The sequence below is a fragment of the Marmota marmota genome, unplaced genomic scaffold (assembly GCF_001458135.2).
Source record: "Marmota marmota marmota unplaced genomic scaffold, marMar, whole genome shotgun sequence".
NCBI lineage: Eukaryota > Metazoa > Chordata > Mammalia > Rodentia > Sciuridae > Marmota > Marmota marmota.
Window position 1 is genome coordinate 60853391 of NW_026000026.1, and position 17872 is coordinate 60871262.

The window sequence follows — 17872 nt, forward strand, 5'->3', positions numbered from 1 at the left end:
ATTATGCTAAGTGAAATAAGCCAATCCCCCCAAAACCAAAGACGAATGTTATCTCTAATGTGCAGATGCTAATTCACAATAAGGTGGTGGAGGGGCACTAGGAAGAGTATCTTATTGGGGAAATCAAATCTTAAAAAAGTTTGCACAGGTATTAACTCCCTGCCACACACGTTTGTTATGGCTCTGATAAACACTACTTGAGCACCTAATATGAGCCAAGAATCATGTCAGGCAACTTTCATTTGCTCTGTAATTTAATCCCTACATTGACCCATTTTTCCCTGTGAGAAAACTGAGGCTGGTAGAAGTTAAATAACATGCCCAGTGCTATATAATCATTGAGTACAGTGAATTTGAATTTCTGTCCCTTTACATTGTATAATATGGCCTCTTTGGGGTTTCAGTGGTCAAACAAGTTGAATCTGTTCCACAGCTATGTCCCCTGAAATAAATCCTTCACCTGAAGATATTGGGGAGATAAAACAGAAAATCATTGATCAAAGTGGGGTTTTATTTAACTTTCTGGATACCTTTTCTCCTTAGTGTTCTTTGAAAGGTGCTTGGCTCCACCCTGGGTCTTGGTAGGCTCAATGAAGACATGATTTTCAAAGAAGCTTTCCCTGACCACCCTATCTGGGGTTGTTATCAACATCCCACAGCCACCATCATGGCCTCTGTCAAGACCTGACAATATATGTGTATTTGTTTGCATCTTTGCCTGTTTAAATCCATTGCACTGTGAGGTCTCGAAGAGGAGACTTTGCTTTGTTTACTGCTGTATTGTCAGCACATGGCATGAGAAGGAGGGCTCAATAAATATGCAATTGATTTACAAATGAAGATGTACAACTGTTGTGAGAAGACTTTAGTCTTGGGAGGCAAACACTGTGCTGGAGCAATCACATTGCCAGGGTTTGGTATGTAACAGATAGAGACGTGGGGGCAGGGGAGTAAAAGTTGCCTGAATTCTCTGCCCTAGGTCTGCTTCATGCCCTTTTGATGGCAGGAGGGAGCTGTCCTGATTCTTTTGCCAGGGAATGAGGGCTTGAGGTGCAGCCTGTGGCTAAATATGTCCCAGCTCAGCATCTGCTTCATCCTCATTAGCTCCACTTCATAGCTGGCCAGAGGGAAAGATTAATTTAGTGACCAAGCTTAATAAATAGATGCTTCTGGTCTTACATTTCATGCATTGCTCTCAGAGGCTGAGAGCTCATTGAAGTGCCAGTTTCAAGATGTCAAGGGCAAGCAGCTGGGCTTGAGGGAAGCACAGAGATATTTCTGCTGACCCTTTGTTCCCCAGCCCATCTTGTAATCACCAAAACTGCAGAGGCGACAGGAAAAGCCTTCAACATCCATTTCCTGTGCAACCTAAAAACCACGTTTCTGAATCGGATTGCCTTTGTGAAACGTTGCCACATACATGGCTCTCCACACACATCAAGTCACACGGACCTAAGATGTTAGAAAATTTTGATTTTGTTACCACATAGCATCTGACATAGAAATCTGTAATATCTTCCCTCTAAAGGCCTTGGTGAAGAGTTTCCATTTTGGAATGAGTTTGGTTTCAGGCAGCCCTCTCTAGAGAAAATCAAGTCTAAGATACTTGAGAGTAAACAACATCATATCCCACAGGGTCTGAGGTGACCTGAATAAGTTCTGGAGTGAGTTTATGATAGCAGCATAATCATTACAGTCTGTGTGTTTATGTGTGTGTGTGTGTGTGTGCACATGTCTATGTGCAATTGTAATGTATAATTAATACAGAACTAAAATTATACTCCTGGGTGAAAAGAGACTGGCAGGCTGAAGAGGCTGGGACCACACTACTCTTGGTTTAATATCAGTATATGTGTGTGTATGGTGTGTGTGTGTGTGTGTGTGTGTGTGCACGCGCGTGCCATTTTGTTGTCAATGTCTCAGCCTTGAGGAATGAGCATTTTGCAGTTTACCTACCTTCCATTCCCTCAACCCCTCTCCCCCAAAGAAATGTTTGTTTCATTTAATCTTGTCCTCAGGCCACTTAATTTCTTTGTTTTTTTCCAGATAATTAATTGCTCTCAAGTGGGGTGACTCATAAGGTAGGCAGAAACAGGGCATAACAGCTCTTTTGGTGCAGTTTCTTTGCTTTCTGTTGGCAATGACTTTGCAAAGAGAGGTATGTGACCTGGAAGTTCTTTTCTTGTTCATAGTGCCCCTCATGCCCCTGTGACCTTGAAAGAAGGTGTTCACTGGGCACATTTGTTGTCTGTGATTATGAATGAAGTTTGACTTACGGAACAAGTGTTCCTTGAAACAATTAGAAAGGTAGCTATGATTATTTTTATTTTCAAACCAGTACATGATTTTAGCCTGTGTATTATGCATTTGGCTAAATACACATTCTTGAAGAATATAGATAAAAGATAATTTCACTTCTCTTCTTCCCTATGGATTGTTTGGAACTCACTGAGAAGCATGAACTAAAATAACCCTCTGACAAGATGTGGCTCCTATTGCCAACTCAACTGTTGTCCTCTCTAGGCCTATTCTTATTGAATGCTCTACCATTCTCTACCAAAGTTTGTAGTTACACAAATTCTGCTGATCTGTTTCACCTCTCCATCTTGTTCTTTTCCCTTTGAACAATGATCTTAGTTCTTATTAGATGTAATAACCTCTGGCTCTCGTTTTCAAAGAAAGCTTTCTAATCTATTCACCAAATATCTCCTATCAAGGTGTATTATATACTAGTCACACATCTGCGGATTCTCCTTTAATTCTAGTGTGGAGAGCAAGAAGGAAAGAAGGAGAAGAAAGGAGAGGAGGTGTTTTAGTCAGCTTTTTTTTTTTTTTTTCGCTGTTATGACTAAAGGATCTGACCAGAACAACTATAGAGGAGAAAAAGTTTATTTGAGGGCTCACAGTTTCAGGGGTCTTAGTTCATAGAAGGTCAGCTCCATTTCTTGGGGCTTGAGATGAGGCTGAACATCACATCAGAGTGTGTGGCAGAGGGAAACAGCTCACATTATAGTGATCAAGAAGCAGAGAGAGATTCCACTTTCCAGATACAAATATATACACCAAAGCCATATCCTAATTCCCACCCTCTCCAGCCACACCCTACCACTTCAGTTACCATCCAGCTAATCCCTACTAGGGGATTAAATCACTGATTGGTTAAGATTCTTACAACTCAATTATTTCTCCTCTGAACCTTCTTGCATTGTCTCATATGTGAGCTTTTGGGGTCACCTCACATCCAAACCACAAGAGGAGGGAAAAGTGGGAGGAGCAGGAAGATGAGGGAGAAAGAGACTTCTAGTTTGATCCTGTTAGCTCTTTTTTGTGTCAGTTTTAGCAAATAATTTTCAACTTCAAGTCCTCTTCTCCATGTTCTTTCTTTGTCACTGTGGTCTTGGGCAAGCTCTCAAATATCTCAGGACTTTAGGTTCTTTGACTGGAAAAGGACATACAGAAGCCAAGTTGTTTAATCCTCACTAGGTGTTGGATTTGGCAGAGCACCTAACACAAATTGAAAACCTTCCATGTATTTTTACTTTTTATGTCTTTGCTGGAATAGAACAAAATATGTTTTTTAAAAAATATTTTTTAGTTGTTGATGGACCTTTATTTTACTTATTTGTATATGGTGCTGAGAATCAAACCCAGTGCCTCACACATGCTAGGCAAGTACTTTTCCACTGAGCTACAACCCCAGCCCAGTGCATTCTGGGATTGATCAGAAGGTACATTTTATTGACTAGAAAGTCTACTTGACCAAAATGGTTTGAAATCTCCACCAAATCTGTTACTACTGAATTGTTAACTTTGATGATAAAATCCTTTCCATCTTTTAGTTAAAATAACTGTCCTGAAGAGGTTCAAAGAGCTTCTTGGAGAATGTCATATAAGGATGGGAAATAAAGCACTAAAAATAAAACCCACTATATTGTTGGCTAAGTATAATCATATTTCTATGATTGTTATATTTATTTGTAGTCATTTGTATCTATGGTTGTGGCTATCAAGCTTATTTATATTTATTATATTTGGTTATTTAGAAAGTTCAGAGAATTAAATGATTCATGCAAGTAGACCTAGGGTATCTGCAGAGTCTAAGGATAGCAATCTAGTTGGAAAGAAGAGCCAGAGTTGGTTTTGAAGTTATGTTTGCACAGCAGGCCCACTATTTTTAACCCAGATTGCATGCTTATCAGGGATGACTTTGAGTTGATGAAAATATGGGGCTTGTTTTAAAGCTGCAAATGCACAGCACACCCAATATGACTACTTAACTGATGTTTATTGGGGGCTTTGAGTGTGTTGAAGGAGACAGTGGTGGGGCTGCATTTTTTTTTTTTTTGCCACTGCAGTGGATAAATTCTGTCCAAGATATATTTAGAGTTTTTGTTTTAGGTTGAATTTGTTTAAAATATAGTGCTAAGATTAGACATGTGAAGACTTCAAATGTTGCCAATTTCACTCACGACTAATTCCTAGACTTGGAATGATTTTTTCCTTTTGCAGAAACAAGGTGTTTGAAAAAGTAGCTGAGAATTGCAAATGTGATATCAGAGTTGTGCACGTGCTGTGATTTCTTTCCTAAGACACAATATGTTTGCAGGATCTGTGATGTTTGCTCACTTTATGTTTGGGTACTTGAATGAGCCATGGGTTCTCTTAACTCTGTGTTAAAGAGACAGTAAGATTATAGTTTTTTTTTTCCCCCACATTTTATGAAAAGCTCTGTTGACATTTCAGAGGGGTAGTGATGTTTATCAGGGAATAAGGGTAGATGTTGCATTTAGATGGAATTCCTATCCGATTTGATTTAGATCACTCTGTCCCAAAACAACTTCTCCTGTTAAACATAGTGCCTAAAACCATAATATATCTCACATCTTGGATAAAATCACTACAATTAAAATGCAGTCTGGGAAAAGTTGCAATGTCTACACTAACTGTATCCTCGGATTTATAAGGCTTGGTTGTATGTAACTAATCTGAGAACTAACTACATCTACATTTAACTTTGTAGATTAAGCAACTAAATTTTGGATGAGCAAGAATGATGGACAGCACAAACTTGTCATGTAATTCTTGAGTATATACATTCAGTAATCCAAGTAGTTAATTGATTAGTACTCTGTAAAAGTGGAAGATATAAACACCAAGACTAGACTGTAATCTATTTTTTATACTAAACATCAGTCATTGCAACTTCTCCCCATATTTTTATTAGGGCATTCTAATTATACTTATTAGTGGGATCCTTGTTTCATACTCATATATGTACATGATATAACAATATAGTTGGACCAATATCAAAAGCCTTCCAATAAAGAAAAACCCAGCACACAGTAGATTCTCAGTCAAGTTCTACTGGACCTTTAAAGAACTAATATCAATTCACCTCAAATTATTCCATGAAAAAGAAAAGGATGGAACACTGCCGAATTCATTCTATGAAGCCAGTATCATCCTGATGCCAAAAGCAGATAAAGTTACACCAAAAACAAAACAAAACAAAACAACATCAGGCCAATATCCTTGATTAACATATATGCAAAAATTCTCAGTAAAATATTGGCAAACTGCATCCAGAAACACATTATAAAGAGTACATTGTGATCAATTGGTTTCATCCCAGGTATGCTGGATTGGTTCAACATTCAGAAATCAATATATGTAATTTACCACATAAATAGGGTTAAGGACAAGAATTATTATATATTTTTATTAATCATGACTACTCTTGATGTCTTATCAAGAATCTTAGTTTTTAGAATAAGAATCTTCCTGGGACATTCATAGAGAAGGATATTACAATTTAGCATTTGTTAAAATCTGTTAACAGGTCTCTAAAGTAATATCATAATTAATTGTTTGCCCTTTTAGTCATGTAGTTAAAATTAGGAGAACACATTCTATCAAATCTGAGTTCTTATACACATGCTTCCTTATGATGAGCAATGAATATAGAAAGATGTGAGATATGACTGTAATCTCCTCACAGCCATAAAACAGGTGTATTAAACTACACTTGGAGAGTATCCTTCACTTGTCCTGTGTTTCCTGCCCCCAATCCCTGACAACTGAATTTTGAAGTATATGAAGTATATGAAGATGTTAAGCACTTTCCCCAACCTATTATTCATTTCATTCCTGAAGTTTTTATCTTATTTTCAAAATTCTCTTAGATCTTAAAAATAAAATAACCATTGCTTCTTTTAGGGTTTGATGAGGCTTAATAAGTAACAGTGTTTCTTCCCATCTAAGTTAGAACCCATAGACTCTAGTGGGAAAAAGGGAGAGAGGGAAAGAGAATTGGGAGTCACACAGATGAAGATTCAGAATTAGATTAGTTACAAGACGCAAGGTGGATGGGGACAATAGACTCACATGGCAGCCACGTGCTTTTGCTGACACTGAACTGGGGGGATTAAGAAATGCCAGTGGGGTAAACCCAGGTCTCTCTTCAGCAGTGCTTACTGCAGATTGGCTCTGAAGGAAAGAGGTTCCAAGGAGTTTGGTTTGGGCCTGCTCAGATACTTGTCCCACACTTGACAGCCATCATCTACTCCATGAGGAGAACTGAGTGGGGAGATACTAGGGTATTACTCTAGGGAAGTTTCCTATGCTTTAACTGGAGTAAAAACATGATTCTAATAATGGAATTCTGTGAGTTAACAATTTTTATTTGTAAGAAAAAGAAAACTGAATCGGATACTGGAGGCACTGGAGGGTGAACACTCGGGGATGTGCAGAAATCAGGGCAACTATGAGACCACTGGCAGCAGAGGCACGTGAGCTCCTCTTTAGCTCTGGTGTGGTTGATGAAATGATTCAAACAGCACTGGGAAGTGATATAGAATATTAAGCATGGATTAATATTATTGTAACCCTCTTGTCTAGATTGATACTTTGCAATTCACTCAGTCATTTTCAAGAGTCCTATGTGTAGGTTAAATTTTATTACCTTCTCCAGCTTCTCCAGGAAGTGCTTGTACTGAGCTACATCCTGACGCTTTTAATTTTATTTTTGGATGGGGTCTCACTAAATCGCCCAGGCTGACCTTGAGTTTACCATTCTCCTGCCTCATTCTTCTGCATAGCTGGGATTACTTCTTGTTTTTGAGAAATGGCATGTGCCATTTACTTCTCATTTTTGACACTTCATTTAGCCTGCAGGGGTCTTCCATCTGCCCTGTCTGAGAGGAAGTTTGTTATTGTGGTTCTTAAGTGTCAATTGGACTAGATTAAGGGATATCTAGAAAGCCAGTAGGGTATTATTTTGGGGTGTATCTATAAGGGTGTTTCTAGAGGTGACTGACATGAGTTGGTAGAGTGAATGGGGAAGATCTGCCACCAGTATGGGGAGGAAGATACCAAACAATTAGCTAGGATCCCAGACAGAACAAAAGAATAAGGGAAAGTCTCTCTTTCTCTCTGTCCCTCTTTCTTGGAACTAGGATATCATTTTTCTCCTGACCTTGAATGTTGGAACTCTAGATTCTCAGAGTAGCACCAACAGTCTCTCCCAGGTTCTCAGATCTTCAGTTTCCCACTGAGTTACACCACTGGCTTCCTTGGTTATGAGGCTTTCGGATTTGGATTGAGCCATGCTACCAACCTCTCCGGGCCTTCAGCTGGCAGCGATCTATTATGGCACTTCTTAGCCTCCATAATCCAATAATCCAATTCCCCTATTGAATCTCCTCTCATACATCTATTTATTCAATTCCCTACCTACCTACTTATTTATTTACCTACCTACCTATTATCTTACTGGTTCTATTTTGGAGAACACTGACTGATATAATTCCAAACCTTACCTAGACTATTGCCTTCCATTTTCATTTTCAGTTTCCTTTTCGAGTGGCAAGAAAACACTGGCTTCTTCCTAGGTAATATTATTGGATATTTACGAAAGCACCTTATTGCCCAGAAAAGATGGTTCATGTGGGATTTTTGAGCAGAGTGAAGTTGTGGGAGTAATTTAGAGGTTGATGCCTTGAATTGGTTCCTACATCACTTAGAGAGAAAGAAGTGCTGGAAGTAGTGGAGAAAGGATGAAAAGTAATCAAGAAAGAAAGAAAAAAATCATTTAGCAAGCATTTACAATAATCAAGAATTATGCTCAGTGCTTTCTTTAGATTATTTTGTTCAATAATGGACCATATGTGATATGATTTGTTCTCACATATGTTTTAGATGGCTATCAGGCATTAGATAATTTAGGTCCTTGGACTTAAATTTTATACATTTTTGTCAAGTTGAGAGTCTCACATTAAATTCATTATGATACTTCTTGTATCTGTGAAAGTAAAGCCCGAGACAAGGACTCAGATGCAGACAGTTTATTTGGGAGACGAGCCCAGGAAACAGGCATGCAAGAGTGAGAAGAGTGAAAGCCAGCATAAAGTGTGGGATCAGGGTATTGTTGCAGGAAACTTGGCTTGATTTTGCTTAGGCATGATGGGGCATGTACATGTACGATTCTTGAGAATCATCTGCCAGAAGGGCAGAAAGCTGGGGCATCTGTTCACTGGCTCTTACCCCTCATCAGCAAGGAGTTCCCTAAGGACCTAAACTTCCCTGAACTTTCAGACGCTGTGCAAGCCTTGGATGAATGGGCTCCTGAAACAACAGAAAGATCCTGAACAGAAAGCAGAAAGACATCCAGATCATGTCTGAGATGGGATATGGTGGGAGGGTGTAGTTTAAATTTTCATATATCATCCACTGCAGCTCTGCTAAAATCAGGGGTTAACTGAGATGCAGCATCCTGAGATATCTGCTCGTGAAATAATGAGAAATATGTATGTTGGTCTCTTCCCCAAGTCCCTGGCACAGAGCTCCTAAAACCCTTCTAATTTCCTGAGCAAAAGTGGTGCTAAGAAAATCTTTTGTTTCAGTATTCAGTCTCTGTCCCAGTTCCTGACATTCAGTCCTAAGACCATTGTAATGTCCTGGGCCATAGCAGTATTATTTGTTCTAATGAGATGACCCTAGATGGGTTTCTGGAGGGGGGATGGTTACTAGAAGACCAAGCAAGCCATGGTCATAATCTTGGAGCTTTCATCCCCACCCCCAATCTCCAGAGAGGGGAGGACTGGAAATAAAATTAATAATTGATGGCACTTGTATAATGAGGCCTCTGTAAAAATCCCTCAACTATGGGATTTGGAGAGCTTCCAGGTGGCAAAAACGTCCATGAGCTGGAGAGTGAATTGCCCCCTCTTGGCAGGGACAGATGCTTCTGTGCTTAGCACTCTTCTAGCCCTCAACCTGTATTTCTTCATTGGGCAGTACTTCTGCATTCTTTTAAAAATCTTTTGTTAATAAACTGATAAGCTAAGAACATTGTTTCCTTAAGTACTGTGATGCTACTCTAGCAAATTAATGCAACCCAGGAGGGTGTCCTGGGAATCCCCAATTTATACCCAGTTGGTTAGAAGTACGAATCACATTCTGGGAGTTATGACTCAACACCTGGAGTCCAGGCTGTCTTGTGGGACTGAGCTATTAACCTGTGGAATCTGATGCTATTACCTGGTAGAGAGTGTCAGAACTAGATTAAATTCTAGGATACCGAGCAGGTGTCCACTAGAGATTTTCTGAGTTGATGTGTTGGGAAATACTCCCACGTTTGGTGTCAGTAGTGTTGTGTAAAGTGGTCTGGGGAGGGATAATAGTTTATTTTTCCCTCTTTATTACTGCTATAATACTTTCTGTGGTTTATGCCTCACTCCATTGTGCATTTGTCTATATTCACCTATTTCTTCAACCTTATGAGTTTATTTAGCACCCATTCTATACCAGACCATGAGCTAAGCCCTCAAGACACATGTGAAAGCACGATATGATCCTCAAATTTTAGGAGCTTGCATTTTTATTGAGTGAAGAATGTAGTTCATAAAAAATTAGAAGGATTAATAAGAGATTCTACCAATAAAACAAAAACAAAGATTAAAAAAAAATGAAAGCCAAAATACCCAGGGACACATAGTTTTGGAGAGACAGATGAGATTATTCTTTAAAGAAGAAGTAAAACGCAAGGTGGATCAGAAATTGACTGGCTTTATGGTGCTCAGTAAAAGGTGAATTAGTTGGGATGCTGACAGTTTTAACTATTGAGTTCAGCCTTTAGTGATTTCTACCAAATGTTAGGATTAATTTTTTTTGCTATAGTTTGAATATCTGGTTGGGAAATTATTGGTTGGTTAAGATTATATTTCCATTCTATGGCCATCTTTGCTCAATTGCCATTTTATTGTTTTGCTATAGACAAACCTTTGCTGAAAAAACAGAAATAACAAGAATGATGTGGATGTTGCTGACTGTTGAATTTTCAGGCAAGTTTGTAGTAAGCAAATGCCAAAAAGAAAACCCTTTGAGGAGGCGGGGACTAATTAGGGGCTGCAAACTGTCTGCTATTAACAGGATCCAAGGCATTTCTTGCTGTGTTAGTGGATTTTCTGGGTTTGCCTGGGTTGGGGTTTGAACAAGACACAGTTTTGGCTGCTGATGTCATGTTCCAGAATACCCAGGTGTACTCTCCCACCATGCGGTCTCAAATGGAGCCTGTTTAGCATCACTTGCTGCTGAGAGCAGTTAAATCTTGCATATGAAGTGTCACTTTCTGCCTACTGTGGGAAATTCTTCCCAAATGGTCCTTGGCTGGCATCTTGCCCCAGCTAAAATCGATGTAGTACAGTCCGTTGAATCTGGGCATGAGGCCAACATAGCAGGAACATAATTCTCATGTGGCAGAGAAAGATGGACATGAGGGAGCTGCATAACATTATCTCTGCAGTCACTTACAAGCTCTAAAATGGCAGAATTATACTAAAGAATGGACATTAGTGTTTGATTTTCCCTCTTGCCTTCATATGGAAAGAAGATTCCCTGAACATTTATTGGGAAATTCATTCATTACTTATTTCATCTTTAAAAAATATTCATAAAGTCCCCACAATGTGCTAGGCACTGCTGAGACTTGGGCATATGGTAGTGAACAAGATACAGAAGGTCCATATTCTGAAGGAGAGAATATTCTCATATACTCATGTACATATAGGAGAATACAACCAAATAAATAAAATGAAATAAACAAGTAGGGAATGGTCAAATGATAAGTGCTATGTAGAGAAGCAGAGTGATGTGACAGGGAGTGCTGGGTAGATTTTCTGAAGCCTGGCAGTGTGGAAAGTTGCATCCTATTAATGGGGCTATTAGAATAGCAGGCAGTGAAAGTCTAGATGATGGTGGGTGATCTACATGATGACAATGGGGTGACTCTGTGTGTGTGACAGGTGCGAGAATCAGCTCTTGGGAGAACATGAGTAATTACCTTTTCCTGCATGGCAATCAACAAGGTATGAAGGGCAAAGGGGATGAGCAAATCTACCTTAGGACTGAGAGTGCCTGAGTGGCACTGAGGTTTGTGGTTTGCAATGGGGAGGGGCAGTCCCAATGGTTGATGGGAGGTGAGGATGCACCTTTTTTCATAAGAGGTGCAGTGTTGTGTGGGCTGGGACACACAGTGCAGGTGCTAATTCTCACCGGGGCAAGGAGGTGACAGAACTGAGAGCTTCTCCAATTTTCAGGAGAATTAACTCCCTTCACACACTCTGTCATCACCCTCTCCCCAGGGGGTCTATTCTCATAATACTTGCAGCATCTATGACTTTATCCCTTAGGGAGGATGCATGAGACGAGAGATATATGATTTTTTCCACTCTGTGTGTACACCTGTTATAAACTGTAGACAGATAAGCAAACTTCCAATCTTCTTCCATGACATGGCAGAAAGCAAAATGCACATACTGATAATATTTTTAAATACTGATAATTTCTCATATTTTTCCTTACTACATATTTCTGTTTAAATATCATCACCTTAGAGGGGTCATTTATTACCATCTAGTCTAAAATATGCATTCCATCCCACTCATTTATTCTCTTTTCTTTTTATGCACTTTAACTTTATTTGGGCTTACTTTTTCAATTTTATATGGGCTTCTGGAGTTGGATGCTTAGCTCATTATTTAAATTTTTTTTTCTAAAACATGAATTTTAAGGCTGTGAATCCCTTTCAAGCATGACATAAGCATCACATTAGTTCTGACACATAATATTTTAAAATAGTGCTGTTCAATTCTTTATTTTCAATTTTCTATTATTATTTCACCTTTGGACTACAGATATTTAATGCTTGTGTTTTAAGATTTTTCAAATGTATGGGACTTGGACATTTTGGTGCTAATATCTATTCTGCATTCTGGTCAGAGAATGAGGTCTGGGTTATGTCAGTTCTTTGCTGTGTTTTGATGTATGTTCTGTAATAATGCTAAATATTTTATATATTTCAAATATATAAAATAAAATATATAAAAATAAATGTGTTTGAATATAAAACACATATTATATATTACATTACTCTTACTGTGTTGTTCCAATTTTCTACATCCTCACCATTTTTTATTTATTTGATTTCTCTATTCCTAGGAGAGTCACATAAAATTTTCTCATTATTATAATGTATTTTTTATTTCTCTTGGAAATTTTTCCTCATTTTTTATATATGCTTCAAGCTATATTATTAGGTGCTTACAGGCTTGCTATCATTAAATTCACAATGAATTCCTTTTATCATAATGAAATGCTTCTCCTTTTCTTCAATAATACTTTTAAAAACTTTGTTTAAAGCTCTTTTTTTTCCCCATGATACTAAAGATTTAAACTTGCTTTTAGGAAATCTTTTTTTTTTTAAAGAGAGAGTGAGAGAGATAGAGGTAGAGAGAGAGAGATTTTTTTTAATATTTATTTTTTAGTATTTGGCAGACACAACATCTTTGTTTATATGTGGTGCTGAGGATCCAACCCGGGCCGCACGCATGCCAGGCGAGCGCGCTACCGCTTGAGCCACATCCCCAGCCTGAGGAAATCTTTTCTTAAAATAGATTTCTATATAATTTTCTACTTTGGGGCAAAATTAAGTATTTTTCTTGTTACCACATATAGGTTGATTTTTAACAAGTTATCTAAGAGTCTCAGTTTAAATGATTACTTATTGATTGATTTTTGCTGTGGTAGAGATTGCACCCTCGTACATACTAGGCAAATGCTCTGCCACTGAGTCACATTCCCAACCTGATAATTTTGTTTTGATTACTGCCATACTTAGACTTTTCTGTCATCATAAATTGTGCTTTTTATTGATCTCACCTTTTCTTTTTTGACCTTTTCTTATTTTGTATTTCTACTAAATTAGTGAAGTTTTCTTCATTCCATTCGGCTCAGTTTCCAATAAGGTATTCCATAATATTTAAGCTGTTTCTTTCCCTTAAAATTTTAGCATGTGTTCTTAAGAAAATATAAATCTCGTTGAACTCTCTGGGAAATTCATTGCTCTCAGACAATAAAAGAGCTATTAAATGCACTATGTTGATGACTATTCAGTGCTAATGGTGCTTGGTTTTGTCAGTTTTATTTTTGTGTAAATTTGGCCCCTCCTAGAAGCAGAAGTTTTGATATGCAAGACAGAAGAGCAAGGTAAAGAGGGAGGAAAGAGGAGCTGATAGGAAGAGTCTCAGGCCATCATGCTGGATGGATACTGGTGAAAGAAGAGAGGGTTGGGTAGGAAGAACATAGCAGCATAGCTCTGAGAAGATTTTGGTCAGGATGATGGGGAGTCCCTAACCAAAAGTTACCTAATAGAAGAGTTTCATGTTGGGCAGGAATAGTCTGGCTTTTGTACCCCGAAGAGTAGACATCAGAGTAAATGAAGTGATAGGTCCAAGCTATCAGTTAATTATTCTTTCCTCAACAGATTCTCTTATAGGGAAATCCCAGTGGCACACCCAATGGCCTCAACAGCCTTGGACAAGTGTTCTCAGATCTGTTTTCTATTTTGCTAATTCTCTCTATAGTTCTGTTTGACCTGCTGTTTAACTTGACCTTTGAATTTTTACTTTTTAAGTTTTCATATTCAGGAGTTATATTTATTTTTCAGATCTGTATAATATTCTTTTTTCATCATCTGAGTATTTTTTATAGTTTCTGTACTCATTTCTCTTAAATCATATTAATTGTTCTTATTTTATAGTTTATTCTGTCTGCCCCTTACTATTCTGGATAGTTCCTTAATGTGTGTCCTGTGTCACTTTGTGAGCTCTTCTGCTGGTGGGTTTTTCTGAAGCAATCCACCATAGACTGATTTTTCGGCAATAGTCTGGGCTCAGGTCAGGACATACCTTAATGATCTACTTGGTAATTCTTATACTATAAAAATGGAACTCAAAACTCATGTGTGGGGCAATCTGGGGTATATGGGATATTGATTTTCCTATTTATGGTAGAACCAAAGTTTTGTTGTAGTTTTCATTGGAAAATGGCTTGAGCTTTTCCAATCTTTCTTTTACTGAGGATGCAGCTGCTTTAGAGTCCTAGGTTTATGTAAAGTCCTAGGACTAAGTTCTGTCTGTTTCTTTTCTCCTATCTCTGTGTGTGCATTAAAGCTCCTAGCCATTAAGTCCTATGTCCAGGTCCAGTTACTTTCCTTATCCCTCCCATCCCATGTCAGCTTAGTATTTTGCTTTTCAAATTTTATAATTTTTCTTGCTTTTGGTGGTTATTTCTTTAATTTAATACAAGCTTAGCCATAATTTTTAAGTTATTTTTTTAATAACTTAATGTGGCTTTTTTGTATCTCTGTAGCATGAGAATTTCATGTTCATTTTTCTGTGTTCCACCCCAGACACTATCTCTTCTACCTGCCATGTTTTCTTATTCATATTTATTACTCTACCACAGGGTGAATTTTTCAGAAGCAGATGCTGTGATGGAGTTTGAAGTCCAAGTCACATTAGGAATTAACCTACGAAAGAAAGAAGGAAGCAGAACTGGGCAGAGGAAGAAGTCAAACTGTAATGTAGGCCTGACAAAACCTCAGCCAACTCTCTGAGGAGCCCTGAAGCAAATAGTGCCTGTCAGTGTGTGGCCTTGAGCCAAAAATGCTGGGTCTCTATTGTCTTTCCCTTTCAGTGGCCAGAGGCCAACTTCTGTAGGAGGGGCATGACCCTGAGAAAGGTGGCTCAACTGGAGCTCTGCAGCTCAAATGGATCTTGAGAGATTTGACAGCTGGAGCTCTTTGCTGACAGTACTCCTTGCATCTGGACAGCAAGTTCTTTCTTGAAGAGAAAGACTTGGAAAGTACCTCTGTATCTGCCACATATTTTAAAATTTATACGACTAACTTTTTTTTTCTATTCATTCTTTTCTCTAAAGAATGTCCACTCTGTGTACAAAGCTGAACCTATCTTGACAGAAATCAAAAGCCTATGTTTGTAAGAAAAGGGAAATTAGTGGGATTAGTGTTGTTGGCCTAGACTCTGATTGTCCTTGGAGAATAGGAGAGTTTGGATTGATTAGCTGATACAGTAGTTTTCTGTTGCTGTCTTAATAAATCACCACACACTTTCATAGATTAAAACAGCACATAAAATTGCTTTTTAAAAATATTTTTAATTTGTTATAATTAGTTACACATGACTGTACAATTACCTTGACATATCATTCATTTGAATCACATGGGATACAGTATCTCATTTTTCTGAGTATACAGGTTGCAGAATCACATTGGTCACGCATTCACATATATATACACACACTAATAATAATGTCTGTTTCATTCTACTATCCTTCCTATCTCTCCTATCACTCCCCTCCCCTCCTATCACTTCTCTCTATCTAATCTAAGGTTGCACTATTTTTTTTTCTCACATCTTCATACGTGTACTTTGTATAACAATGAGGGTCTCCTTCCACCATCCATGCAATTCCCTTTCCCCCTCCCTTTCCTTCCCACTCCTCTTCCCTATTGTTATTTTACAATTCTGTGGCTCAGTCAGGCACCTCTGCTTTGGGTCTCATAAAGCCTGGAATCAGATGGTCTCCGTGATGTTAGGCTTGGTTGGTCTCCTAGTTGGTCAGTGTGGGGATAAATCTGCTCCTAAACTCATTTGGGTTGTTGGAAGAATTTGGTTCCTGTGATCATAGGTCTTAGGCCTTTTTCCTTGCTAGCTGTCTACTGTGTATTGGTCAGTCCCCTCAGGCTCACCAATATTTTTCTTGTTGCTGGGAGCCATTAGCCAAGTAGGTATGACAATTTCCTTGCCAGCGTACCCCATGTTGCTGACATTTTGCAGTGACATTGAATGTAGTTGACCTTGCTCAAGGACCAGGGCGGATTAGGGTGTTCCTGGTTTAACATAATCGGGTTTAGGGCGTTCCCAGTTTAGGTTCCAGGTTTAAGGTTTAAGATTATTCCTGCTGGGAATAGGGCGTATCCTGCTGCCTGAGTTCCCCTTGAGTTCTCACGGGATTCAGAGTATATTTTGGGAGACAGAAGCCCAGTGAAGGTGAATTTGGGAGAGAACGTGATTTTGGGCAGAGAACGTGGATTTCCCCAGAACGTGTCTGTATACGGCTGGTGTGAGTTCGGGAATAAAGAGTTGCTGTTTGAATCTACAAGCTGTGTGGTGGCTCGTGATTTTGTGCCCAGCCAGACTGCGGCATCTTGTCACCTTGCCTTCTATTTCCAAACCAGTAATGGTGAGTCAAGTCCTTCCCATGTTTTGAATTTCTTAGACTTTCCCTTCTCCTGTATTTCTTCTGCTTCAGGTAGGGAACATTCTTGGTTTTTATGAGCTCATGTGACTAGATTGGGCCTACCAAAATATTTTTGGATAATCTCCGTATTTTAAGATCTGTAGCCTTAATTATGTATGTAAAGTCTCTTTTGTCACATGGTAGAACATGTCACGGATATCTCGCATGGACATCTTTGGGAATTATTATGCTGCCTACCACTGCTGGGGAGCAGAAGCCTCAGGAAAAGTTTCTGACAAGATGCAGTGACTTTTTAAAATTAATTAATTTATTTATATGCTTATGTTTAATTTTTAACTTTTTTTTTCTTGCAGTATTGAAGATTGCACTCAGGGTGTTGTGCATGCTAGGCAAGCACTCTTCCACTGACCTACACCCTCAGTCCTTCAAGTGGCATTTTTAAATTTATATATGATAGCAGAATCATTACAATTGTTATTACACTTATAGAGCATAATTTTTCATATCTCTGTACACAAAGTATATTCATAACAATTTGTGTTTTCATACATGTACTTTGGAAAATAATGTCCATCACATTCCACTTAATTTCTAACCCCATACCCTCTCCCTTTCCTTCCCATCCCCCTCTGCTGTATCTAGAGTTTGTCTATTCCTTCTATGCTTTCCCCTCCCTACCCCACTATGAACCAACCTCCTCATATCAGAGAAAACATTCGCCATTTGTGTTTTTGGGATTGGCTAACTTCACTTACCATTATTTTCTCTAACTCCATCCATTTACCTGCAAATGCCATGATTTTATTCTCTTTTATTGCTGATTAATATTCCATTGTGTACATATGCCACATATAGAATATTTCATCCTTCAATGAGAGAATACACTTTCTTCTCAGCAGCACATAGATCCTTCTCTAAAATAGACTATATATTATGCCACAAAGCAACTCTTAGCAAATAGAATGCAGGGTAGTATCTCTATTTTTTTATATCAGATCATAATGGTATGAAATTAGAACTCAATGATAAAATAAGAAATAGAAGCTACTCCAACACCTGGAGACTAAATAATATGCTACTGAATGAACAATGGATTGCAGAAGACATCAAGGAGGAGATTAAAAAATTTTTAGAGGTGAATGAGAACACAAATACAACATATCAAAATCTCTGGGACACTATGAAAGCAATTCTAAGAGGAAAGTTCATTGCGCATGGAGTTCATGCCTTAAAAGAAGAAAAAGTTAACATC

General features: G+C 38.4%; 1 long non-coding RNA gene across 1 annotated transcript in view; it reads left to right on the top strand.

The window, feature by feature from the left end:
• LOC125619077 overlaps window positions 1-15648 on the top strand; it is a 72550-nt gene extending 56902 nt beyond the window's left edge. Inside the window, exon 8 of the long non-coding RNA XR_007350566.1 lies at window positions 14803-15648. This is a non-coding gene — a long non-coding RNA (uncharacterized LOC125619077). The remainder of the gene's footprint in view (window positions 1-14802) is intronic.
• Window positions 15649-17872: the final 2224 nt, after the last annotated feature.